The sequence below is a fragment of the Anopheles maculipalpis genome, chromosome 2RL, assembly GCF_943734695.1.
Source record: "Anopheles maculipalpis chromosome 2RL, idAnoMacuDA_375_x, whole genome shotgun sequence".
In the NCBI taxonomy this organism is placed as follows: Eukaryota; Metazoa; Arthropoda; class Insecta; order Diptera; family Culicidae; genus Anopheles; species Anopheles maculipalpis.
This window is the reverse complement of record NC_064871.1, coordinates 62,508,781-62,535,152: the sequence shown is the minus strand read 5'-3', so window position 1 is coordinate 62,535,152 and position 26,372 is coordinate 62,508,781. Positions and strand designations below refer to the sequence as shown.

The window sequence follows — 26,372 nt, the reverse complement described above, 5'->3', positions numbered from 1 at the left end:
GGAGCTTCCATCGATTGCAAAGTTGGAATATCTGCTGTCGTCATTAAAGGGGGAAGCGGCGCTTCCCTTTGAACATACGCAGTTAACGGCAGATAACTACTCAGTGACTTGGTCCGCGCTACTAAAACGATATGACAATCCGCGGTTGCTCGTACGGGAATATTATCGTAAGCTACACCATCTTCCTGGGGTGCAATCGGAGTGTGTGATAAAACTTACCAGCTTAGTGGACGAATTTTCGCGTTACGTGAATGGTTTTGTGAAACTGAACGAGCCAGTAGATTCGTGGGACACACCGTTATCCAACATGCTGTTGATGAAGTTGGATCGTGCTACCCTATTAGCGTGGGAGAAACACTCAGTGCATTTCACGAAAGATCGTTATAGAGACGTCATCGAGTTTGTACAGGAGCGAATACAAATCTTGAAATCGACTAATAACTTCGCGAGTGTTTCGACCGAAAGTGAGAGTAAGGTGGCCGGCAAACTACGTTCTGCTGCTCCACGTAGATCTATAACAAACGCAATTTCCTCGCGGTCATCTCCCCCCGGTACTACAAACAATAAGTGTCCGTTGCAGTGTGTCACTTTTTAAGGAGCTGTCCGGTATTCAACGGAAAGGACGTGCAGCAACGTCGTGAAATTGTGTCGTCGAAGCATTTGTGTTGGAACTGTTTAAGCGATTCACACCAGGTTAAACAGTGTAAGTCGGATTATTCGTGCCGTACTTGTCGTCAGCGTCATCATACGCTTCTGCATATTCCGGCGGTGGATTCAACAGTTTCTATGGCAGTGCAAAACAATAACGGTATGGTGTTTTTGGAAACCGCGTTACTGAACATCGTGGACGATTATGGTGTGAGACATGAGGCACGGGCGCTCCTCGACTCCGGCTCCATGTCGAATTTCATCTCCGAGCCGCTAGCTCGGAAGCTGCTTGGGACACCTCGAAACAAGGTGAACGTGTCGGTCTCGAGCATCGGAAACAAAGTGCAACAGGTGAAGGGTTCAATCGTTGCAACCGTGGCATCTAGGAACCAAACGCATGCTTGTCAACTCGAGTTGCTCGTTGTTGACCCTCCATTCTTCCAAATTCCAACGGCACCTATCGATGCGTCGTCGTGGAAAATCCCTGACTTGCCACTCGCGGACCCTTTGTTCCATGTGCCTGGCAAGATCGATGTCATAATTGGTGGAGACACGTATTGGGAGCTCCATTCTGGTAAGAAACGTTCCCTCGGCAAAGGGAAACCTTGGCTTGTAGAGACACCATTTGGTTGGGTCGTTGCTGGCGATGCATCATCAGGCATTTCGCATGATTCGCATTTGTGCCACCTGGCTAGCAGCAGTACATCTTCGCTGGATTCGATTATGGAACGATTCTGGGAAATCGAGACGATTGGCGGTGATCCAGCATTGTCAGCGGAAGAAGATGCTTGCGAGAAGCATTTCGTGTCCACTACAACAAGAGATACATCGGGCAGGTATGTTGTACGTTTACCGCAGACTTCTAATCCAAGTATCGTTTTAGGAGCGTCCAAGGCGATCGCGGATCGTCGGCTCCTAGCAGTAGAACGTCGATTGATGTGCAACCCTACAATGAAGGAAGAGTACACCAAATTCATGAAGGAGTACGAAAAGCTCGGCCACATGAAACGTCTTACCGATCCAGTCGATGATTCCGGCGAGCACTACTATCTTCCTCATCACGCGGTGGTAAAGGAATCGAGCACAACCACAAAGGTGCGAGTAGTATTCGATGCATCATGCAAATCGGCTTCTGGATACTCTTTGAACGACAAACTGTTGGTTGGGCCTGTGATTCAGGACGATCTGTTCACAATAATCGTTCGATTTCGATCACAGGCGATAGCACTATCAGCAGATGTCGAAAAAATGTACCGCCAAATTCGCCATGATGACGACGACCAAAGATACCTTCGTATTCGGTACAGATACAATCCCACAGAGCCTATTCAAACCTTCCAATTACAAACGGTAACCTATGGCACCGCATCCGCACCATTTCTGGCAACCCGAACCTTAAAACAAATTGCATACGATCATCAAATACAGTTTCCAAAGGCAGTGACTGCAGTTCTTCATGATTTCTACGTGGATGACTTGCTAACGGGAACAGAAGACGTAGCCGATGGAATCGAGATGCGAAGCCAGATCACGGGAATGCTCAACTCGGCAGGCTTCTCATTAAAAAAGTGGGCATCCAACGCACCGGAAGCACTGAAAGGTGTCCCATCAGAAGATTGGGCAGTTCTTCCAACACACGAATGGCAAGATCCACAATCTGTATCAACACTGGGACTCGTGTGGGAGCCAGCAGTTGACATGCTTCGGTTCCGTATTGATCTGCCACCTGCATCAACGGTTTTGACAAAGAGGCTAACTTTGTCGTATATTGCCCGAATCTTCGACCCACTCGGCTTACTTAGTCCAACCATCATCATTGCTAAACTGTTCATGCAACAATTGTGGTCCCTGAAGTCCAACGGGAAGGCTTGGGACTGGGATAGTGAGCTACCATCACATCTTCAAAGGGAATGGACGGCGTTTCATTCCAAACTACACTCACTTCGTGAAGTGCGCATCCCTCGATTTGCATCACTTAGAGAAGCAACAAGCGTGCAGTTGCACTTATTCGCGGACGCTTCCCAATTAGCGTATGGTGCTTGTTGTTACCTTAGAACGGAAAGCCATTCAGAAATCTCGGTACATCTTTTGGCTGCTAAATCGAAGGTTGTGTCACTAGCAAACACTAACTCAATCGCCAGGTTAGAGCTTTGCGCAGCAAGATTGGCAATGCAACTGTTCCAGAAGGTCAGTCAGTCCCTCAACGGTTCATATGAAATATTCGGCTGGACTGATTCGATGACCGGTCTGCATTGGCTAAAATCGTCACCGCGACGCTAGAAGCCATTCGTAGCCAATAGAGTGGCACAAATTCAGGCCGAGACCAGGATAAAGTGCTGGAGGCATGTCCCTGGTGTGGACAATCCAGCAGACGATGTATCGCGTGGTCTGCTTCCAGACAAATTGCGATTATGTCACCGGTGGTGGCATGGGCCAGTTTGGCTTAGTAGCAAGGAAGAATGTTGGCCTGAGGGAGATCCTGAAATAGAAGTAGAATTAACGGAAGAAGAACGAACAGTTCAGGTACAAGTCGCAGCAATGGCAACCATAAATGAGTTCACCAACGGTTTTTTTGCGCGGTTCTCTACCTACCTTAAACTACGTAGAACTACAGCGTATTGTTTGCGTTTCATTCGGTGCATGCGTTCGAGCAATTCCTCAGCAAACGCAGTAAACAAATCTCAGCAAACAAGCACAATTCAGGAACTCATCGCATCAGTACCACCTCTGACAGTGCGTGAGTTGGATCAAGCTGAGATTCGGTTATGCCACCTATCCCAGCTAGATTCGTTCTCGGAGGATCGACTCGATATCGCAAATGGTAAGGACTTACCCCGTAACTCGAGGCTAAAATGGTTATCGCCATTCATCGACCAGTCCGGAATAATGCGTGTTGGTGGCCGGCTTAGGCATGCACAAATGGAAGAGTCATCGAAGCATCCGATACTACTTTCTTCAAAACATCAACTGGCGGTCTTACTGGCAACAGCATACCATGAGAAATATTTGCATGCCGGTCCAGAACTATTACTATCCATGCTTCGTCAACGGTTTTGGATCATTGGTGGACGCAATTTAACGAAGGCTGTGTTCCATCGCTGTCACAAATGTTTCAAGGTTAAGCCTATGCTGGTGAAACAATCCGTCGCGGACCTGCCTGCTTCAAGGGTTTCACCGACAAGGCCCTTTTTGGTGAGTGGCATCGATTACTGTGGGCCAGTATTCTTGAAGTCGACCGTACGCAACCGAAGTGCCACAAAGGCGTACATTGCTATCTTTGTGTGCTTCGCAACCAGGGCTGTCCACATTGAACTAGTGAGCGATCTCACTACCGCTGCCTTCTTGGCAACACTACGACGCTTCGTGGCTCGCAGGGGCAAGATCGCGGAACTTCATTCGGATAACGCCACCACATTCAAGGGAGCTGCACACGAGCTTCATCGCATTTATGAGATGCTTAAATGCAGTGATCGCGAACGCAATGAGATTTTCAACTGGTGTGCCAACGATGGTATACAGTGGAAATTCATTCCACCACGGGCACCACACTTTGGAGGGCTGTGGGAGGCTGCGGTACGATCAGCGAAACAACACATCATCCGCACGTTAGGAGGCACGAGCCTCACTCAGGAAGGCATGATTACACTGCTGGCACAGGTCGAACAGTGCTTGAATTCTCGACCACTGATTCCGTTATCAAGTGAGCCTTCAGACATGGAACCGCTCACGCCTGGTCATTTTTTGGTAGGGTCGAATATGTTGTCTGTGCCACAGGTTGATAGAAGACAGGTTCCGTCGAACAGGTTGAAGGAGTTTCAGCTAATTCAGAAGCATCTTCAATGTATATGGTCGCGTTGGTATCCGGAATACCTGCAGCAGCTTCAAGCCCGCGCGAAGCAATATTCAGTGCAACCGGTAGAACTAAAAGAAGGGCAACTGGTGATCATTAAAGAAGATAATGTTCCACCTACCTTGTGGCCAATGGGAAGAATCACAGCGTTACATCCAGGGAAGGACGGTATAGTTAGAGTTGTAACGCTACGCACAGCCGCAGGAAAGGAAATTGTACGAGCAACGGCCAGAATCGCATTGTTACCCAATACTTAAACTTTGTATGACAAATGTTAGGCAATCACACTTCCGTTAGCAATGTAAACAAACACCCAGGTACAGATAGTAATCGATCAACGATCGATAGCACAACGGTCATACTCTGCTATAAATCGATGCTATAAGCACACGGTAGCGAATTTCTATAAGTTTCATGAATTAAAAGAAGTTCCTTCTTTGGTGGCCGGGAATGTTTAAATTCAGGTTTCATGAAATATTTCAATGACGAACGAAAAGGGATTGCACTAGATAAGTTAGTTACATGAAATCATCTAGAGCAAAATGAACTTTAGAATTAGGAATGAACTTGTAAATTGTAATGAACTCGATTGACAGAGGAATACACACTCTCAAACGGAACGGCGCGAAGTGATCACGGTTTTTTCTCTCGGCAAAGAAAACTTTACAGCCAGTAATTTAAGCGAGATTTTCTCACACTGTCATTTATAATACTATTGAAATCTCCCGCTATAACTAAATATTCACATGGAGTTCTCAGGTAGTACGCTAAAGTGTGTTGTAAGAAATATTCACGTTTTTGTTTGTATTGAGTTCCCGATGGTGCGTAAAGATTCAATATTTTAAGTTTGTTGTTAATGCATACAGAAATTATTCTACTATCGATACTTCTTTTAATGTTTGAGTATTTTAAATCGGGGCTATCTCGTATTGCTATTGCGGTTCCACGTTTGTGAAAATCTATGTTTGTGATGGTTGTGTATCCGTGGATGCTTAGGTCGGATTGATATGCTTCTTGCATGCACACAATGTCAGCGTCTAATTTTTTAATAGTAGATTGGAGGCAGGCTATCTTTGTTTTACTTGAAATGTTGCTTGTGTTTATGGAGATGATACGTAAACTTATATCTACACTATTCATTTTGATGCGTGCTTTTTGTTTCTTGATGACGTACCTGCTGTTTCTTGATGACGTACCTGCTGTTGGTGTTGTGATGTATCGCGTCCTTCCCCGTTTACTTTCGAACGTTATAGTGTCTGTGATGATCTTGTCCGCTTGTCTCTTTGCTGATAATGATCTTGCCGATCTCGTGTGCTTGTGGTCGTTAGGAGAGTTGGATCTTGTATCGGCCAAACATGATTTGTGCGTTTTTTCATTGTCGGGGATTATTATCTGGTCTGCTATCCCTTTGTTGGAGTGGGTGTCTCCATGAGTCTCTTTAGCTGTGTGATGTTTTTGTTTAGTTGTGTGAGTTTGTTGTGCGTTGCTCACACTTTGATTCTCTGGCCGGGAGTATGCGTTCGAAGTGCTAGCTACCTCGGCGTATGAAGTTTGCAGACGAACGTTGACACTTTGTTTTTGTTGAACCAGTTTGCGGTTTTGGTTACACGTTATTCCGTGGTGTACGTGATGGGCACAGTACCTACACGTCGGTTTCTGGCCTTTGTAAGTAGCCAGTGTGGTTGTGTTTCGAATGTCCACGAAAGATGGAATGGGTTTTTCGACCACAATTCTCACAAAACGGTAGCCGTTTGAAGAGCCAGCGTATAGCCCTTCAGTCCATTTTCCTTTGAAAATGTTCATTACTTTTCCGTACTTGGAAAAGTACTCCTTAATATCCTCGTTCGATATACGGGAAGGTAGATCGTGCAGCTTGACCAGCACGGAGCCATCGTCCATGACGACAGGAATGGGATATTCTGATCTCTGGCACATGAATTTGTGCTTTCCGTCATGATCCTCCACAATCTTCAGGGCCACATTTTGACTTTCACGTCAATATGCACGTTGACGGATGTTGTGCGTAGGTGAATTCTTATCACCTGATCCTGTGCTATGCACAGCTTGGAGGCAATAAACTCTATGACCTCTTTAACCGGAGGTCTCACCGGCAGCTTTGAGAAGTCAAGCCTCAGCGTTGCTTCTCGAGTTGCCATCCTGTCGAGGCTCTCTCTCTTATTTTGTTTTTTTTTTGTTTTACAGCGCTCGCTTTACACGTCTGTTCTCCTCAAGCTCTAGAACCGAACTGTGAAATCGGTCACTTTTTGTTATGTCCCCGATGTGTCCTGATGGCGCGCATCTTTTGATGAATCACTTTTCAAAATCGGTTCACAAATAAGGTTGTAATAAAGGAAAAACGATCTCGCCAAAAACTCCGCGAATAACGCCACTAGCGCCCCCAAACTCGGTCCACTCTAGGAATCATGAGAAACTCATGCATGGCGGCGGACGATTGTTACTCTCACAAATACGGGAAACGTATTGGCCACTAGACGGAAGACGTCTAGTGAAGAAAATCGTGCGAAACTGCTTCCGTTGCATACGTCAGGAGCCTGCACTAGAACAAAAAAAAACTAGAACAACGGCCAATTACCACCACCACGCGTCATCCCCAGCCGACCGTTTTCTCTAACCGGAGTAGATTACGCAGGACCGTTTTACCTAAAACCAGCGCACCGACGAGCCGCTTCTGTGAAGAGCTACTTGTGCGTCTTTGTATGTTTCGCAACGAAAGCAGTCCACTTGGAGCTCGTAGGAGATCTGACCACAGCAGGGTTTCTAGCAGCTTTGCATCGTTTCACATCCCGACGCGGATTGCCGGCGCATGTTCACTCCGACAACGGAAAAAAAACTTCGAAGGCGCGCTGCAACAGAACCTTATTGCCACCGATTGCACCGAAAAGGGTATCACTTGGCAATTTACCCTTCCCAAGGCTCCACACTTCGCAAACCTTTCACCATTCTCTCCTACTCTCTCCCGATCTCTCTCTCCGTCTCGTTCCTCCTTCTGTACCCTAGCTCCATTTCCTCTATTTTACTCTACTTTTCCTCTATTTACTTGCTTTCTATCCCGTCCTCAGCTATAATTCCTTTCTCTCTTCCAGCAAACCACCTAAACCCATCCCAACCAAAGCAATACTACACTCTCCTTTCTCTCTTCTCATTCCAGACCAATTCTTCACTTAACTCTTCTTCTCTTGCTTGTTTCTTTCGCCTATTATCCAGTTCCATTCCTTATTTCACAAAGACACCACCCAAACCCATCCCAACCAAACAATACTACACTTTCCCTCTACTCCTTTAATTCCAGGAAATTCCCTTCCCCTGCACACCAATCAAACGGTACTACACTTTTCCCACCTCTCTTTTCATTCATAATGCCTCCAATGACACGCAGCAACTCCTAGTTGCATCTAACCGCATCCCCAAAGCGACTATTGGGCTCGACCCGGGTAAATACCAGAGGATCAGCTCAGGCGTGACGGCCCCGATGATGTCAGCCAGACAAGAGGCCCTGCTCACCAGACGCATGACTAGAAGCTCCTTGCCGGCCGTGCCAGCCCTACCAATAGCGGAAGCTACCGCACCTTTGAAAACGTCAAAGGTTGGATGGGGCCTGGCAGGGCAGACGAGTCTTGAGCCGGTCATGGAGAAGGGAACAGGGCCGTTGGTTACGTCCGCGGCTGGTCGCAGCTTGGAGGTCTTCCTCGAGCGGTACCCTGCTGGTGCTAGCCCCGTGGACCCGGTGGAGAGGGCGATCGCGACGCTGACCGGCTTCGTCCGTACAATACGCGATGGACAGAAGGCTAGAGGCCTCTCTACTTTGCCGAGAGACTGAGAGCCTGTCATCAGAAAGGTCCTGAAATGAACGAAGGTGGTCAGTAAGTCGGCAAAGCGACGGGCACGGAAGAAGCAGCGGAAACAGGAGGCAGCAGCACTTGACGCAAATCAGCAGCAGCAGCAGCAGCCAAAACAACCGCAGCCACCGAAACAGTCGAAGCAATGCGCACATCGGGTCCAGAACGCGTTGGAGTTGGAAACAACTAACGACGCGAGACTGGACGAGATACTGCGCATCGTCAACAGGAAGCTGGGGGACGACAGGAAAAAGGTGCAGCGTGCTAGGATGAACTTCCAGGGGAACCTCCTACTGGAACTCAACTGTGAGAGCCACACCGAGACGCTCGAGATGTGAAGAAAGGAGTCCGGTCTACTGGATGGCAAGGCAAAAGCCCGACCACAGACCCCCACAACTCGCCTCACATGCTCAAATATACCCCCAAGCTGCAACAGTGAAGAGATTGCGACGGACCTGAGCACAGCCCTGGGAGTAGCGATTGATGCCGACCAGATCATGACCGTGAAAACCAAGCATGTAGTCGGTCTCAGCCAGTGTTGCAGGCTGAAGAAGGTGGAAGCCAAACGACAGTGCTACCGGTGTTACGGGTTTGGCCACATCGCTATCAAATGCCGCGGAAAGGATCGATCCAGCAGGTGTCCTCGGTGTGCGGAACTGAAGCACACAGGACCATGCACTGAGGAGCGGAAGTGCCTCGTCTGCAAGGGCCCGAAAGCAATCGGCCATTCGTTCGGACAGCGCACCTGCAGACAAGTAGTAGGGATGAGTATACGGCCCCCCTAAAAATAAAATACTCTAACAGAACGTCAACCACTGCTGGTTGGCGCAGGACATGCTGCTGCAGACTGCCCGGCAGGAAGGATGCGACCTGGTGCTGATCTCCGATCCATATCGGATCCCGGAGAACAACGGCAACTGGGTCTCGGACCCGACGGGCAAAGTTGCGGCAGTACCGACAGGACGATACCCCATCCAGCGCATCATCGAGAATCGGCGAGATTGTTTGGTTGTGGTCGAGATGCGCGGGATTGTGTTCTGCTCCGTGTACTTGCCTCCAGTGGGTCCCGATTCGACAGTGGAAATGAACCGAGATTGCGTTAGTTATTCCACGGAACCGGGACACCGTGATCGGCGGGGATGTCAACGCCTGGTCAGGAGCATGGGGAATGGAACGCAGGCACAACGATGGAGAACGAGTGCATAGGGGAGCGGTGGTGATGGACGCTATGGCTTCGCTGGGGCTGGTCTTGTTGAACCGGGGTAACCGGCCAACCTGTTGCAGCAACAATGGCCGTAGTTCCATCGTCAACGTTTCCTTCTGCAGCCCGTCGCTCCTGGGGGACAACAACTGGCGAGTTTGCGACGAAAATCCGAGCGACTACAACACCATCAATCTTTCGGTCGGAAGGACGACGGCGCAGCGCAACCAGGAACAGAACGACAGACAACAGACAACGGAGAGTAGATAGGCGACCCAGTTTTTCAACAAAAAGCTGTTTGTTGAAATGTTCGGTTCGTTGGACATCCACAACCGCACCCTCATGGCGGACGAGCTGACGCAGGCAATGGCCACTGCTTGGCCCGCAATAGAAGCAGAGACAGGACGGACGGATGAGGACACGGCAAGGGATCCAGTCGCCCAGGACGAGCTGTTTGGCATTGCAAAATCGCTCAACCCATAGCGTGCCCCTGGAGACGACAGTATCCCGCACGTGGCCTTGATAGCGGCGATGGCGGCATTTCCACGCGTCTTCTCAAGAACATTCCAGCACTATATCAATTCCGGCCACTTCCCCGTTGAATGGAACAGGCAACGGTTGGTGCTGTTCTCGAAGGCCGGGAAACCACCGGGTGAAGCATCGTCGTACCGGCCGATCTGCCTGCTGAGCGTTCAGGGAAAAGTGTTGGAGCGACTAATGCAGCGCAGACTTACGGAGCATCTCGATGCAACGGGCGGCCTCACTGATGCCCAATACGGATTCCGGAAAGGACGCTCTACTATGGATGCCATCAACAGGGTGATCGCCAACGAAAAGGTTGCGCTGGACAAAAAGCGCAAGGGCGACCGACTGTGTGCAATGGTGACAATCGACGTGAAGAACGCCTTCAACACGGCCAACTGGACAGCGATTGGAGCAGCTCTGCAGCGAAGAAACACGCCATTGTACCTCCAGGCGTTGCTGCGGAACTACTTCATCAATCGCACGCTCCATTACGAGACGGACGAAGGAATGGTCTCGCTACCAGTGACGGCTGGTGTTCCACAGGGTTCGGTTCTAGGGCCAACACTGTGGAACGTCATGTACGACAACCTTCTACGTCTGGAACTGTCCGGGAAGCGTGCGGACATTATTGGATTTGCGGATGATGTGGCGTTCACCCTTGCATGGATGGATGCATTGGGTCTGAAGCTGGCCCATCAAAAGACCGGCTACATGATCTTCTGCACACATCATAACCCGCAAGTAGGTCAACTACAGGCGGGGGGACACACGATCATTTCCACGGAATCACTTAAGTACCTCGGCGTTGAGCTATGCCGCAGACAGCACTACGGCCGGCATTTGGAGAAGGTCTGCACCAAGGCAACGCGTATCGCAAATGCCTTGACCGCTCTGATGCCGAACAAGTGTGGCCCCAACAAGTGTAGCCAGAACAAGTGTGTCTGCTGCTTAGCAGAAGGAGAGCCCTGGTTAACGTTGGGAATAGCATTGTTCGTTACGCGGCACCATCGTTGGGACGGACACTTCTACAGAGAGATATCCATCGCATCACCGTTCAGAGGACACATCGCACAGGAGTACTCAGAGTAGCCAGCGCCTTCCAGACGGTTTCCTACGAAGCAGCTTGCGTGATCGCAAATACTATCCGGCTAGTCCTCCTCCAAGAGGAGGATATTCGCCGCCACGACGACAAGGTAGCGAGGGGATATACTGGACCAGACATACGAAAGCGACGCAGAGAGGAGACCATGGAACGCTGGCAACAACAGTGGACAGCCGTAGCAGAGCAGCAGGGATCGCCGGGGACGAAGACGAGGAGACTTATCCCGGACATTATGTCCTGGGTAAATCGTAAGCACGGAGAAATTGATTTTTATCTATCTCAACTCTTTACAGGGCATGGATTTCTCCGGAGCTACTTCGTCGAAAAAGGCATCCTCGACGGCTCGCCAAACTGCCCGGTGTGTGAACATGACGTGGAAGATGTCGACCACGTAATGTTCCACTGTCCACGGTTTGCTCGGATCCAACAAGAGATGCTGCAGCAGAGCCACACCCGCCTGACGATGGACAATCTGGCGGTGGAAATGTGTGCCAACCGCGACACCTGGGAAGCTCAAAGTGAGGTAGAATGAGGAAAGTCCACCAACGGCAAGACGGAGGCGACAACAACGACGGCGGAACACGGAACAACCAAGGCAGTAACAGCTGCCGCCGTAACCGCACACAAAGGACTACAACTACAACGGAAGCAGCAGCAGCAGCGACGAGTAACCAGAGCAGCAGCAGGAGCTTAGACCCAACCGGGAGTAACGGCTACGGACGGACGGGTCTTAGCAGCAGCAGCGGAAAGGAAGGCACGAAGCAGCAGCAGCAGCTGAGACAACAAGGACGAATGACGCAGCAACCGCGCGTCAATGCGATCAGGTCGAGGAGTGGTTTAGTTGGGTCGCATCGGCTGCCGGGTCCGCTTCACGGGCCCAGCGTCACGATGAATTCCACATACCCCATCTTGAGTAAATTTAACCACAAAATATTTTCTTCATTTGCTTAATATCAATAATATTTCACTTAATATCAAACGTATCGGACTGAAAGCAGTAACTAGTAGATCACTATCAGATGGTATATTTTCATTCGCCTCGTAAAATTTTTGATGATAATTACTGTGCAGACTTGATCCATCGATTCCCCAAGCACACAATACAGAAAGGTTTACATAGTTTAAATTTTCACACTCTAAAAGTTGAAGAATTTTCGATTTTTGCATGTATATTATTCTCGATGAGGTATGGTTCAGCACTGCTTGTACATCTACGCTGGCTTTGGTTTCACTCACTTTAACGAACTCTTCATTTGGTGAACACATCTTTTTCAAGTTAGTGATGATAGTGTATGAAGGAAACTGTTTTTTCGACACCCTGTAAATGTCTATGTATTGCCCCTTTGAGAATCTGTTGTCTATGAAGAACGCTAAACTTTCTTCGGGTGAAACACTTTTATCACAGCACTTATTGCTATCGAAGACACATTCTTGATTATGTAATATTTTATCATTAACTGACAATGACTTGACATTTTTTTCTCTGTATGCCAAGAGACGGACGTAGTAAAGTTCCTGTTCAATATTTTCATCGCTTCCACGTTGATTCACAACAAAACGGCGCTTATTTCTTACAGAAAGTGCGTCGAATGGTTTTTTTGGTCTGCCTCGAAGTTTATCACTTTGTTGAGTATCACATATTATAAGTGTTTAGTCAAGCCAAGATTTATTTCTACTTTCAAAACGCAACATGTTTCTAGCACTTTTGGTTAAGAGAATCCTAAATCGATGCTGTAGATGCTTTAACTTGTGCAATAGTTTACGCGTGCCATCGTCACTTATGTTTACTTCACTTTCAATGTACTGTAGCGCTTTGTTTAGATTGTAATCCAGAGATTTATTGTTCGCGGAATGTTTTATAATATCACTGTATTTAAACAAAGCCATCATATACTTCACACTTCACACTTAGTAGAATCAGCTTAAAAATAAGTGAACATGAATGCACGAAAAAAATCTTAATTTGGCGGGCTTTCCGTGTGTATGACTTGACATGATTTTACGCGCTGTGTATTGTTCTGTCATTGCATCAATCATACTGTCAGATCTCATACCTGTCATTACTACTTTTGAACTGGCAGTTATATGATAGAAACACTAACATATTTACAGTATTTAAGTTAATTTATTAGATTCCAATTATTATACAAAAGTGATACCGAAATACCAAAAGAAAATACGTTGCTCAAGTTCACAAGCTACCCCATGTTCCCGGTTCTCTCGTGTACATAACGGCGCTGCCATCACATTAAGCTTGCGGTCGTTAAAGAAAAACTCAAATGATTTTCACGGTCGCGCATGGTCGCAACCAGTTGAAAAGAAAATGAATAGTAAAACTGTTGGCCTTTCATATGATATATGCGACAAGAGTCCACTCGAGTGCAAAAATTGTTTTTTTTTTCCATTCCTAACACAAAAATTTTGAGAATTTTAGGAACTTTTTTTTTGTTTTTGCCAATTTTTAAAGCAAAAAAAGGTCATATTTCTAAAACAATGAAAAAAAGTAAAAAATATTTTAAAAAAATATGTCCAGAAACGACAAAACTATGAAAATCGGTTGACTGGTTTTCTCAATACAACGATTTTAGTTTTGCCAAAAATATAACATATATTCCAACAAAAACTTACCAGCAAACAATTTGATGTCAAATTTCTCAGGACTTTTCAAATTTAAAAATGACATATTTTGGATTTATCTTAGTTTAAGTACCTACTTTCCAAAAATGTATTTAGTTTTAACAAAACATGAAGTCAGTTTTTTTATTTTTATACAGGCATTTGCCCAATGTGCAACGTTCGCATTTTAGTAGCTCCTCCGGTTTCAGTCCCCGTGATATGTCGTCCGCTGGGTTGTCACAATCCGGAGCATGACGCCATTTCGCAATTCTCGTCTCTGCCTGTATCGACGTGGCGGAAAATCTAACCAATGCATCACTGTCATTGAGTCAGTCCAACAGTAGGCCATCGTTGCTGTTAGTGCTCGACTCACTTTCTGGAACAGTTGGATTGCTAATCGTGCTGCGCACAATTTCAGCCTGGCGATCGAATGCGTGTTTAACAGTGATACGACCTTGGATTTGGCTGCCAAGAATTGCACCGTAACGATGTTCCCGGATGATTTTGCTCGTACGTAACAACAAGCGCCATACGCACTTTGTGAGGCATCAGCAAAGACGTGCAATTGTAAGCTGGTCGTTTTCGGTTGAGACACAAATCGTGGCAATCTTAATTCGCGTAGCGAATATAACGTTAAATGGAAGCTCCTCCACTCTTGTTGGAGCTCCGCTGGTAGTGCACGATCCCAATCTCAAGCCTTTCCTCCTTCTTTCAAACTCCAAAGACGTTGTAGAAAGACTTTAGCGATGATGATAGTCGGACCCAACAACCCAAGTGGGTCGAATATGCTTGCCGTATACGATAGGACAAGGCTTCTCGTTAATACTTCTTCTGGTTGTGGCAGATCGACTCTGAAGAAAAACGAATCGTTGGCCGGTTCCCAAACCAGCCCTAGCGTTGAAACTGCAAGATCTTCTCGCGGCATATCCAGTAGCGGTTCCGGAAAGTTTGATGCCCATTTTTTTTTAATACGAATCCAGCCGACTCATGCATTGCCGTTATTTATTTCCGCATCTCTATCGCTTCAATTAGAACTGTCGCTCCGGTCAGTAAGTCATCTACGTAAAAATCGTGCAAAACGGGATCAACTGCCTTTGGGTATTTGTCTTTTTGATCGTGCGCAACCTGTTGTAGTGTTCGAGAGGCTAGGAATGGAGCTGACGCCGTACCGTAAGTCACTGTATTCAGCTCATATGTGGATATCGGATCTAGGGGGTTCTTTCGATATCTGATACGTAGCAGATTCCGATCGGTTTTGCTGTGAAGAATCTGCCGGTACATCTTTTCCACATCAGCCACTATTGCGATTGGGTGCGTCCTGAATCGTAGAATGATTGTTAGCAGGTCTTCCTGAACAATCGGGCCAACGAGTAACGTGTCGTTTAGGGAGTATCCCGTGGTCGTTTTACAGGACGCATCAAACACGACCCGTACTTTCTTGGAAGTACTTGATTCCTTCACCACCGCATGGTGAGGAATATAGCAGTGCGGAACACTATCATCCACTGGTTCGGTAAGTTTTTGCATGTGACCAAGCGCTTCGTATTCCTGCATGAATCGCTTATATTCTGCTTCCATTTTTGAGTTGTTCTTCAGCCGTCGTTCCACACTCTTCAAAGCCGAATTGTGGGAAGTATTCCCAGCAACTGTCCAACCAAACGGAGTTTCAACCAACCAAGGACCCCCTTTGACCAGTAGCCGCTTCTTTCCCGTATGCATTTCCCAGTATGCATCGCTGCCAATGACGACATCGACTTTGGCCGGCAGGTGGAACATCGGATCAGCCAACGGAACGTCTTGGAAATTCCACGCATCATCGTCTATTGGAGCAGTTGGAATATCAGTACAAGGAGATTTCAAAATCACGAACTCCATCGGTGACGAAAACATTGCTGATTTCGATTGAACAGTGGCGATTATGGAGCCCTTCGTTTGCTGTACCGCGTCACCGATACCCGAAAGTGCAACGTTGAGCTTGGTCCGCGTGGTCAACAGCTTCCGTGCTAGGGATTCCGACACAATATTGCACATCGAACCCGAATCCAACAACGCTCGTGCCTCGTGCCGAATACCATGGTCATCGACTAACCAAAGTCTCACCGTTTCAAGAACCACCACCTCATGGTTCGATCCCACGTTCATCGCCACATTCGAAGGTGTATTTTCGTGCAACATGCTATGATGACGTGCGTTACACTTGTTGCAACGGAAGACGGAGTGGCACGATCGAACCTGATGGTTCGGATTCAAGCAGTTGAAGCATAGTTTATGCTTGGCAATCACCTCACGCTGAAACGTTACATCTCCCTTTTGGAACTTCGGGCAGCTTCGAACATTGTGTGGCTCTGCACACTCTAACGGACATGATGCTTGGAGATAACTATTAGATGGCTTCCTGGTTGATACGGTATTCGCCACGTATTTTACTCTTCCTCCGGTTCTTCTCTCTCAGCTAGCCACCGTTGGAGGACTCGATTCAACAATCTTCGTCAACGTTTGCGACGATCGCAAAATTCGGATTCTGTCCTGCAGAAAATTGATTAGTTCCGAATACTTATCGAGGGGGCTCGCAGACGAATACTTTTCCCACGCCAGGATGGTCGCAGGATCTTATTTGAAGAGCATCATCGTGGTGAGCGGCGTATCCCAACTGTCAACAGGCTCGTTCAGCTTCTTTAGTTCGTTAACGTGACGCGTGAACTCGTCCGCTAGCTGCGCCAGATCATCCACGGACTCGGAACGCACAGCGAGAAGATGATACACTTTCCGATAGTAGTCACGAACTAACATGCGTGGATTATCGTACCGCTTTAACAACGCAGCCCAGGTAGTCGCGTAATTGTCCGCTGTTAGTGTTGTGTGTTGGAAAAGAAGCGCGGCATCACTCTTCAACGATGATAGCAGATATTGCAGTTTAAGGATCGATGGTATATCTGCTGAAGAGTCAATCATCGCCACGAACCGATCACGAAACGTGAGCCAATTAGTTGAGTATCCGTCGAACGTTGGGAGATCAACTTTTGGTAGCCGAATATTGACCGAGCCTAAATTTCCCGATGCATTTAGGCTTCAATATACTTGCATTATCGATGCGTTAAGAGGATTGGCTTCGCAGGGTAGTTTTTGCAGCAATAATCCTTTCACTCTGCGGTACACACTGTCCATATCACACCGTTCTTGCAGTAGTGTTTCTAACGCTCCCGGAGATTCTTCCAATTCCTCTAACTTCGATAATGCGATTGAAAACCTTTCCTTATGCTGCTCAAGTTGCTCTAAACACACTGGTATTTCGTTCACTTCACTGTCGTTGTAGCTGATTTTAAATTGTTCAATGTTTTTGATCAGCATCTGCGCTTGGCACTTTTTTAATTGCGCGGCTTTGATTTTCTTCTCCATTTTCTTCGTATCACTTCACTAACACTTTAAACCCGAATCCGAAATTGCTCCAACCCATCTTGATGCGTTGCATGCAAGTTTCCCGGAATATGGCAGGAGTGATGACCATTAAAAAATGGAATTACGCTTACGATGGCGTAATCTTCACTATGACGCTAAGCTTGACGGGACGCTAAGCTTGGCGGGACGCTAAGCTTAGATTGCCAATTTATAGTTGATGCGTAGCAAAAACTTACACTCCACGAAATATCACTCACGAACGATAAAATAGCCAACGTTAAAATGCGTCACGCGTACGTAGGAGCCGATTTCACGAAATCCGCGCCAATATGCGGAGCAAGGCAGCGAAATATTTGTTTTCTCACGAACACAATGATAGCAACGCTAATGTCTATTGCAACAGAAATTTGTGAAGTGAATTTTTCAAAAATCACTATAAACCGAATTCACAATCCGGTTCGAAGGACCAAATGTAGAAATTTATCACTGATCGGGAGGACGGTTTGTGCTATCTTCAAAGACCTTTCGAGTTGCACGTTTGATATTCAGTTTGCTACTGTTTATTTCTGTCCGGTTACATAGTTCATTCAGGTCATTTTGAGAGTTCATTTTCCTATTTCCCTACGGCTTATATCGTGCGTCAAATTTATACTATTAGCTCCTAGCGTTGTCCAGTATCGTTTTTTAATTCAAATATGATTCTTATGAAACCTTTCATGCAATCTAATTCCAACAAATACGAGGGCTGACAATAAAGTAAGGTCTACAATTTTTTTTTTTTTTTTGCATAGAAAATGACATTTATTTACAAAAAGCGATACACCGTTGGAAAGGCCAAGGTCTTGGCTACTTTTCTACATAATCGCCATTTTTTTCCAACACCTTGCTCATCCGCACGATGAACTTGTCTATGCCGGCAGAATACCACTCTCCGTCCGCCACGCGCAGCCAGGTGTTGACCTCTTTCTGAACCTCGGCACCCATCGGGCAGAAACTTTGTGATACTGCAAGTTGTTCACAAGGATATGACGGATTGTTTCGCTGCTACACACTCCTCCAAGCTTCTCTTCCAAATCCCTAATTGTCGCACGGCGGTTTTTGAGCATTTCTGCCTCCACTGCTTGAACAATCGCATCCGAGACCGACGGTCGGCCACTTCTCTCCTCGTCGTGAACATTAGTGCGCCCGGAATTGAACACGCGGCTCCACTTACGCACGTTTTTTATGTCCATACACTTTTCCCCGTAAACTTCAACTAGTTGACGATGGATTTCAATAGGTGTCACCTTTTTCGCACTCAAAAAACGTATTACAGAACGCAATTCGCACTTGGACGCTGACGCGAGGAGTACCTCCATCGTTGATGGCTGCTCAGCCAAGACTGAGCGGTCGGGGAAGCCTCACCCAGCAGCAAAGAGGTAGCGGGGGAACCAAGGAACTTTTATCGACTCTTTCCTTTCAAACCGACATTGTCAAGTACAAGTTAAATCTTCCCTTTCGAATCCTTTTAAACCCCTAGCGGGCTTGTTGCAGGAAGTGTTTTATTACCGTTACTTTTCAACATATTTACATCAGATATTCCTAAAATCGAATCTGTGAGACGTTTTGCATTTGCGGATGATTTTGCTATTAGCTCCTCCGCTCACAAACCCGTAACTATTATTCGAAACTTAAACCTTGGAATCAAGAAATATATTGCCTATTGCAGCGCGTGGAAGCTTAAAATCAACGAAAACAAAACAGAATCGATATTTTTTTCACGATTCACTAGTCGAAGGAAAAAAAAAATAATCTCAAAATAAACAACTCGGAGATTGCATAGAGTAACAATCTAAAATATCTAGGAGTTTATCTAGACATAAGATTGACATTAAACAATCACATTGAGTAAAAAGTCATTAACGGGAAAAAGTTTATGAAATCACTTAACTGTTTTTGTTAAAAAACGAGCGGCTTCTTTTGCCTCTTCAGTGTACTGAGCTTTCTTTATTACCAAGCTCTTTAGATACAATAGAGAGAAAGAAAGAAAGAGACAAAAAATTAGTCCGCTGTTCGCGGGATCGCGCGCTAATATTAATTTTCCTAACTTTATCCGCTCGTGATACGTTTTCGAATGATCGATCGTTCCTTAACTGATCCCGGGGCAGGCTCGTCCTGCCCTTTTCTGATCCTTCTTATTTCTTCCATTCTTCTTCTTGTCTCCTAACTGACAGGGCGTTGAGAACCTTATAAAGTTTCCAACATTGTCCCCCCAAGTGTGCCACGGTTGAATAATCTAATCGTCTACAGCCCGTAAACACTTTAAACGTTTAACCCGCCGTAGTGACCCAACCTTATCTGCGTATCATCTAATCAACTAGAGCCCGTAAACGCTTGAAACGCTTAACCCGCCTTATGTGATGACGCAACCTCTCCTTTCTCTTATCTATCTATCAACCGTGGCTTCACTTCCTTTACCCTGTCAGTTATCGCGAGTCTAGTCCTGTCATTTACGTGTCGTATACGTATGTGTGTTTGTGTGTCGCGTATTTGTTTGTTTTCCTTGCTCCGTTGGAACCACGCGGTTTTGTACTAGGCTGTAACGTCCAAGACTGCTATTTTGTGTGCAGGTCTTATGTACGTTCCGCTGGTGGTTTCAATTGTCGCCTGTCTGACCTGTCCATCCTTGCCAGGGACAACCGATACAATACGTCCTCTTGGCCAACAATTCCTAGGCAAATTGTTATCCGCTATCACGACCAAATTCCCTATCTCGATTGGCCGTACCGGTTCGAATCACTTGGTCCGACGAGTAAGAGTAGGTAAGTATTCGGAAACCCATTTCTTCCAGAATAAGTCCGCTGCCTGTTGTGCTGCTCTCCACGATGATCTCAAGGCTGCGGGACTGTCGCAGTAAACGGCTGGCGGTTTGCTCCCATCAGAGCTCCCGAGGAGCAGGTGGTTCGGCGTTAAAGGCTCGGCCGTTTCATCTTCCAATGGCACGTAGGTAAGTGGTCTCGAATTAACGATCAGCTCGATTTCCGTGAAGGTTGAAAGGAGTACTTCATCCGTAGGGCGTTTGGGGAATACACATTGGTTCAACACCTTCTTCACGGAGCGCATCATGCGCTCCCAGCAGCCGCCGAAGTGAGGCGCGCCAGGTGGATTGAACGTCCATTTCATTCGCGGGCCACAAAATTCTGTCATCAACGCGTCGTGGTCAACCTCCTCCAACGCTTCCTTCAGTTCTCGCGAGGCCCCGACGAAGTTTGTACCGCGATCGCTGAATATCTCCAGTGGCATACCGCGTCGTGCGATGAAACGTCGAATCGCCAGTATGCATGACGCTGTGGTGAGGGATATCGCTATCTCGAGATGGATGGCTCTCGATGTGAGGCAGGTAAGTAAAACTCCCCACCGTTTCTCGACTCTGCGGCCGACGGACACTAAGAACGGGCCGAAATAATCGATACCTGTGAACGAGAAGGCACGCTGAGCAAATGCGACACGCTGTTGCGGTAGGTTACCCATTAGCGGTGGTTCTGGCATCGCGTTATGCACCCTGCATCTCTGACAGCTTTTCCTCACACGTCGATACTCTCCCAGTAGCTTCGAGATGTGGTACCGCGTCCTCATTTCGCTCAAGACCGTATAGTGATTTGCGTGCTTGTATCGCTCGTGATACTCCCGAATTATTAGGTCGGTCTCATAATCTTGTCTGGGAAGAATGATCGGGTTCCGGGAGGATTCGTTGATGCCCGAGCACGCTGTCAACCGTCCCCCCACTCTCAGTATCCCTTGGTTGTCCAGGACAGGTGAGAGTTTGTAGATGCTGCTGTTTTTATCGATCCCTTTTCGCCACGGGTGTCTCTGCGTCGATCGTTTTTGCAGACTAGCGATTTCCCGGCCATAAGCTCTGCGCTGTATAGTCCGGATTAACACGTGTTCCGCTTCCGCCAGTTCCTCTTTTGACAGCGGCCCAATCACCGTACCTTCCTTCTTGATGCGGCGACGGCTGTTCGCCACGAAGCGAATCACGTACGCTACGGTCCGTAGCGCCCTATTCCATTTCGAGAACCGCTCGAGGAGAATAAGCGGTTCTACGGCCTGATGATGGTGAACAGTCCTTCGAAGTTCTTCCGTGGTGTCTCGTTCCATTGCGGTGCGAGCAGGCCACGCATCCTCCGATTCCCACAGGAACGATGGTCCGCGAAACCAGCGCCCTTGCGCCGAAAGGTCCGGTGTTTTTGTCCATTTGGTTCCATCGTCAGCTACGTTCATTTTCGTGGGTATCCAGCGCCATTGTTCCGCATCCGTGATTTCAAGCAGCTCACCAACCCGAAACGCTACGAACTGATTATACCGCCTGTGGTCCGAGTGTAACCAGCTCAACACGTTGCGCGAATCGGTCCAAAATACGGTGCGACGTACTCCCAGCCGGTGGCTACGACGAATGGTGTCCGCTAAACGCGCTCCTAAGACTGCTGCTTGCAGTTCCAGCCTGGGAATAGATAAGAATTTCAGTGGAGCTACATGCGTTCTCGAACCTACCAGGGCGCATTCTACACTCTCGCCCTCTTCAAAGCGAAGGTATGCTACCGCAGCCATCCCGTTTTCGCTAGCGTCGCAGAATATGTGCAATTCCCTTTTCGCGCTCGTCGAGCAAAGATGCCGGTAACATCTCGGCACTGTCACTTCCTTAACCGCAGGGAGTACTCGCAACCATGCAGCCCATTTTTGCGCTATTTCGCCACCCAATACGTGGTCCCAGCTGTATCCACCACGCCAGACCTCTTGGAGTAAGACCTTAAGGTACATTATAAAGTGCCCCAGGAATCCCATCGGGTTGTAGAGACTCATCTGCGTTCTTAGAATCTCCCGTTTCGTAGCGGGTCTTTCACCAGCTAGCAGATCCTCATCGTACTTTGGGGAGAGGCGGAACGTAAATACGTCGGTTGAGGTATTCCACCACATCCCCAGTACCTTTTCCGCTGTGGGTTCGTTTCCCATCTGAATGTCCTTTCCTTTCGTCGGTTCTTCTTGTAGCGAGTTGATTACCGCTTGCGAGTTCGAGGCCCAATTCCGGATCTCGAATCCACCCTGCGCGTGGATAAAACGAACGGTACTAGCCAGTTCCGCGGCTTCCTCCTCGGTTTCCATGCTGGCGAGCATATCGTCCACGTAGTGTTCTTCTTGTATACATTCCACCGCTCGTGGAAACTCCTTCCGGAAACGTTCCGCATTCCGGTTCTTCACGTACTGTGCGCTTGCAGGCGAACAAGCTGCCCCAAACGTCATTACGGTGACTGCATAGACAGCAGGATCCCCGTGTGGATCGTCGCCGTTCCAGAAGATCATTTGGCTGCGTTGATCTTTTTTCTTTATGCCCACACGATGGAACATCTCGCGGATGTCTCCAACCACCGCAAAGCGAAACTCTCTGAATTTCAGTAGGATTGTAAGTAATCCAGCCAGCATATCCGGTCCAGTAAGGAGAAAAGAGTTCAGGGAAACGCCGCTTACTTTGGCTGCCGCATCGAACACCATGCGAATCTTGCCGGGTTTATTCGGGTTCGTCACCGGGAAGATGGGTAGATACCAGTCATGTTTGTGCCTCTCCGCCGTTTCCGCGCTGCTTAACCGCCGTATGTATCCTTTCGCTTTATACTCTTCCATTTTGGAATTCACAGCGCCAGCTAAAATTGGATCCTTTGACATTTTTCGTTTTAGGCATACATACCGCTGCAGCGCTGAGGTTTTGTTGCAAGGTAGTTCAACGCTGTCGTACCGCCATAGAAGTCCGGTCTCGTAGCGCTGTCCGTCGAAGGTAGTCTCGTGCTCCAGTATAGCGAGTGCCCTTTCGTCGTCCTTAGATCGCAACGGCTTTACGGACTTATCAATGCCGATCGATTCCAGATCGAAATATCGTTTCACTGCGGCGGTAAGAATATCGTCCGGCGCAGCGTTACACGAACACACATGGAATGAGTTCCACGTGGATCCTGGTGCGGCACTCGCAACCGAGCAAGGACCGTAGACAACCCACCCCAGGCGGGTTTTCGAAGCGACTGGCTCGTCACACTTCCCATCCACACTCTTCAACGCTCGGGTGATGTTGCAGTTGTCGATGCCTATGAGGATACGTGGCAAGGCACCGGCGTACGACATAACGGGAAGACCTCGCAAATGCGCATAGCAGCCAGCCAGTTGAGCCATGTTGACGGACTGCGTTGGAAGGGCAAGCTCTTTGACGGTATGGACCTCAGTCAATTCGTACAGCGTTTGCGACTCGTTTCGGCCCGATATGCGAACTGTCAATCTAACGGAATCCTTTTCTTCTCTGGTTACGTCTCCCGTCCATTGTAGACACAGCGGGTGCGGTGTTCCGGCGATGCCTAGTTCCTGCAGGAGTCCGTGTTCCATGAAGGTGGACGTAGACCCGTCATCCGTCAAGGCGAATGTGTCTACATGTCCGTTGGGTCCATACAGTGTCACGGGCACGTATTTCAGGAGCGTGCTATCCTTCAGTCCTGAATGGGTGAGAACTTTAGCAATGCTAAGATCTACTCCCTTACCTGAGTCGGCTCGAGGATCGCGCTGGTCGGGGCTAGCATTGTCCGATAATCCAGGTGGAGCAGCTCGTGGTGCTGCATGGTGCATCCGTTTACGCCACACGGCGTCTTCGCACTGCATCGACCTCCGTGGTACCCAAGACATTTGCGGCATATCCTGCGCTCATTTATGAAGGCCCTCCTGGCGGTAACCGTTGTTCCTCGAAACCGCTTACACTGCGCGAGAGACGAACAGTCCGCGCCGCACAGAAGACAACGGGGTAGCAGGGCTGGCGCGTCGATTGACGAAGTTGGGTCCTCTCTCAGCAGAACCGTGGTGTTGCAGTACGCTGGGTGTACACGCCCAGTACCAACAGGTTGCCGTCGATCGGGCTGCACTGACGGGAATCGATGGGGCTGGAATCGCTGAGGCTGACTACGGGGTGGCTGAGCTTGAGGTTCCGGCTGTCGGCGATTCTGGTCGCTGCTGCTCGTCACGGGGGTTATATCAATAGCGCCGCAGAGATCCTCCGCTAGATCTCCGATCCAACGACCAAACTCCACCAGCGTAACCTCCGGTAAGTGTCTCCTAGCACGCGCCCAGTCAATGCACATGACGGGTGGCAGCTTTCTAACCAACTCTTTTAGGAGGGCTACGTCGTACATGTAGCCTCGTAGCCCGGACGCCGTCATCGCTCCTACCAAACGCTTCTTTGCGAATCCGAAATCCACCACCGTTGTCAACCTGTCAACCTTCGGGGGTGCCATCCTCCTGATCTTCTCGATCATCGATTCGACGATCAAATCGGGTCTTCCGAAACGCACGTGCAGGGTTGCCATAGCCTCCTTCAAACCACCCGGAAAGGACAAAAGGTGTCCCACAGCTTCGAGTGCTGCTCCTCTCAGCGCATGCTGCAGGTGGCCGATGTTTTCATCATCCGTGTAACCGCAGGAGGCGTTGGTGCGGTTTATAACCGGGTGGTTATATCAATAACCCCCGTCGCTATAAAAAGCGGCCAGGCTTCCACGTCTCCTGAAAACATCGGCAAGTCGCGGGGCACCGGTTGGCGAGCCGCTATCTGGCTCTGGCTGAGCATTGTGGCACCAAAATGTGACTGTGTAAATGCGGGTTGTGTTGATGCAGTGTGTGGCGGCAGTGTTTGTGAATATGTGGTGTACGGCGGTAGTGTGTGTGTATGTGCTGTGTAGGCCGGTAGTGTCGCGCATCCTGGTTGTGTCGCGTATCCCTGGTGCGTCGCGTCGCTACCCTGGTTTGTTGTGTTTCTCGGTAGTGTCGCGTGTGCTGATGGTGTCGCGCCGTAAGGCCCGAGGTCATGACCTTTGGCCCCGGGGACGTGACCTCGCGAGAAGCCAACTCCATGCAGATCAGCCGCGCGCACGGACTCATCGAAACCGCGCACCCACTCCGCGAATTCGGGATAACGCGTCCCCCCAGTGCTGCAACTAGGACGCTGAGCGTTGGACGATGCACCATCGTCGTTTTCTGCGTCCATCAGCGTCTGCATCTCGCGCTCAAGCTCCTGCAAACGCGCTCTCCGCGTTTCGCGGGCCTCTTCGTGGCTCACCTGTGTTTGTTCGGACGATGCTGCCGTGCTTAGTGCAGGGATGGTTACGCTCCTCAGGGTGTTTCCTCCCGACGATATAACTCGCCGTGCTCCCGGAGTTGAAGATAATCGGCTTGGTCCGCCGGAAACGTTTCCGCTGTCCTCGCGTTCCATCACCGGACTCGCCACTAGAGTATCCTCTGCTCGTGGTATACGACTCGCGTTACTCTGCTCCATTTCACGTCACACTTTTTCTCACTCGCGCGCCTAGCTTACTGTACTTTCCGCTCCGCGAAACAAGTGTTACCAGTGAAAGTAAATTTAGCGTCACTACTTTCGTTCACGTTCCTATTATCGAAGTCGGATAATTTTTTGGAATGTTAAAAAACGAGCGGCTTCTTTTGCCTCTTCAGTGTACTGAGCTTTCTTTATTACCAAGCTCTTTAGATACAATAGAGAGAAAGAAAGAAAGAGCCAAAAAATTAGTCCGCTGTTCGCGCGCGCTAATATTAATTTTCCTAACTTTATCCGCTCGTGATACGTTTTCGAATGATCGATCGTTCCTTAACTGATCCCGGGGCAGGCTCGTCCTGCCCTTTTCTGATCCTTCTTATTTCTTCCATTCTTCTTCTTGTCTCCTAACTGACAGGGCGTTGAGAACCTTATAAAGTTTCCAACAGTTTTATAAACAAAAACTCAAAGTTAAACTCTAAGAATCAGTTATTACTTTACAAAACAATAAACAGACCCATCGTTCTATACACGTCACCCGTACGGGGAAGCTGTGCTCGGTCACACGTAAAGAAATTGCAAGTACTGCAAAATAAATGTATAAAACGAATTTTCAACCTACCCCCGCGGCTTAGCACAGTTGATATTCATAAAATTTCAAATTTGCCAAGCATTGCTGAATTTATCAGAAACAGCAAGTATAAATACGAGGGCTGACAATAAAGTAAAGTCTTAAACGCTGCAACTTCGCCGGATCACGCGCCAGGCGAAATCTGACAACACCGCCGTGTTCCTTGGTTCCCCCACTACCTCTTTGCTGCTGGGTGAGGCTTCCCCGACCGCTCAGTCTT

General features: G+C 48.3%; 1 protein-coding gene across 1 annotated transcript in view; it reads left to right on the top strand.

Annotated features, from left to right (window-relative positions):
* Positions 1 to 8,114, top strand: part of LOC126556025 (polyserase-2-like) — a 555,659-nt gene extending 547,545 nt beyond the window's left edge. Inside the window, exon 4 of the mRNA XM_050211186.1 lies at positions 8,103 to 8,114. The gene's annotated coding sequence lies outside the window, so the exon portion shown is untranslated. The remainder of the gene's footprint in view (positions 1 to 8,102) is intronic.
* The last annotated feature ends 18,258 nt before the right edge of the window (positions 8,115 to 26,372 follow it).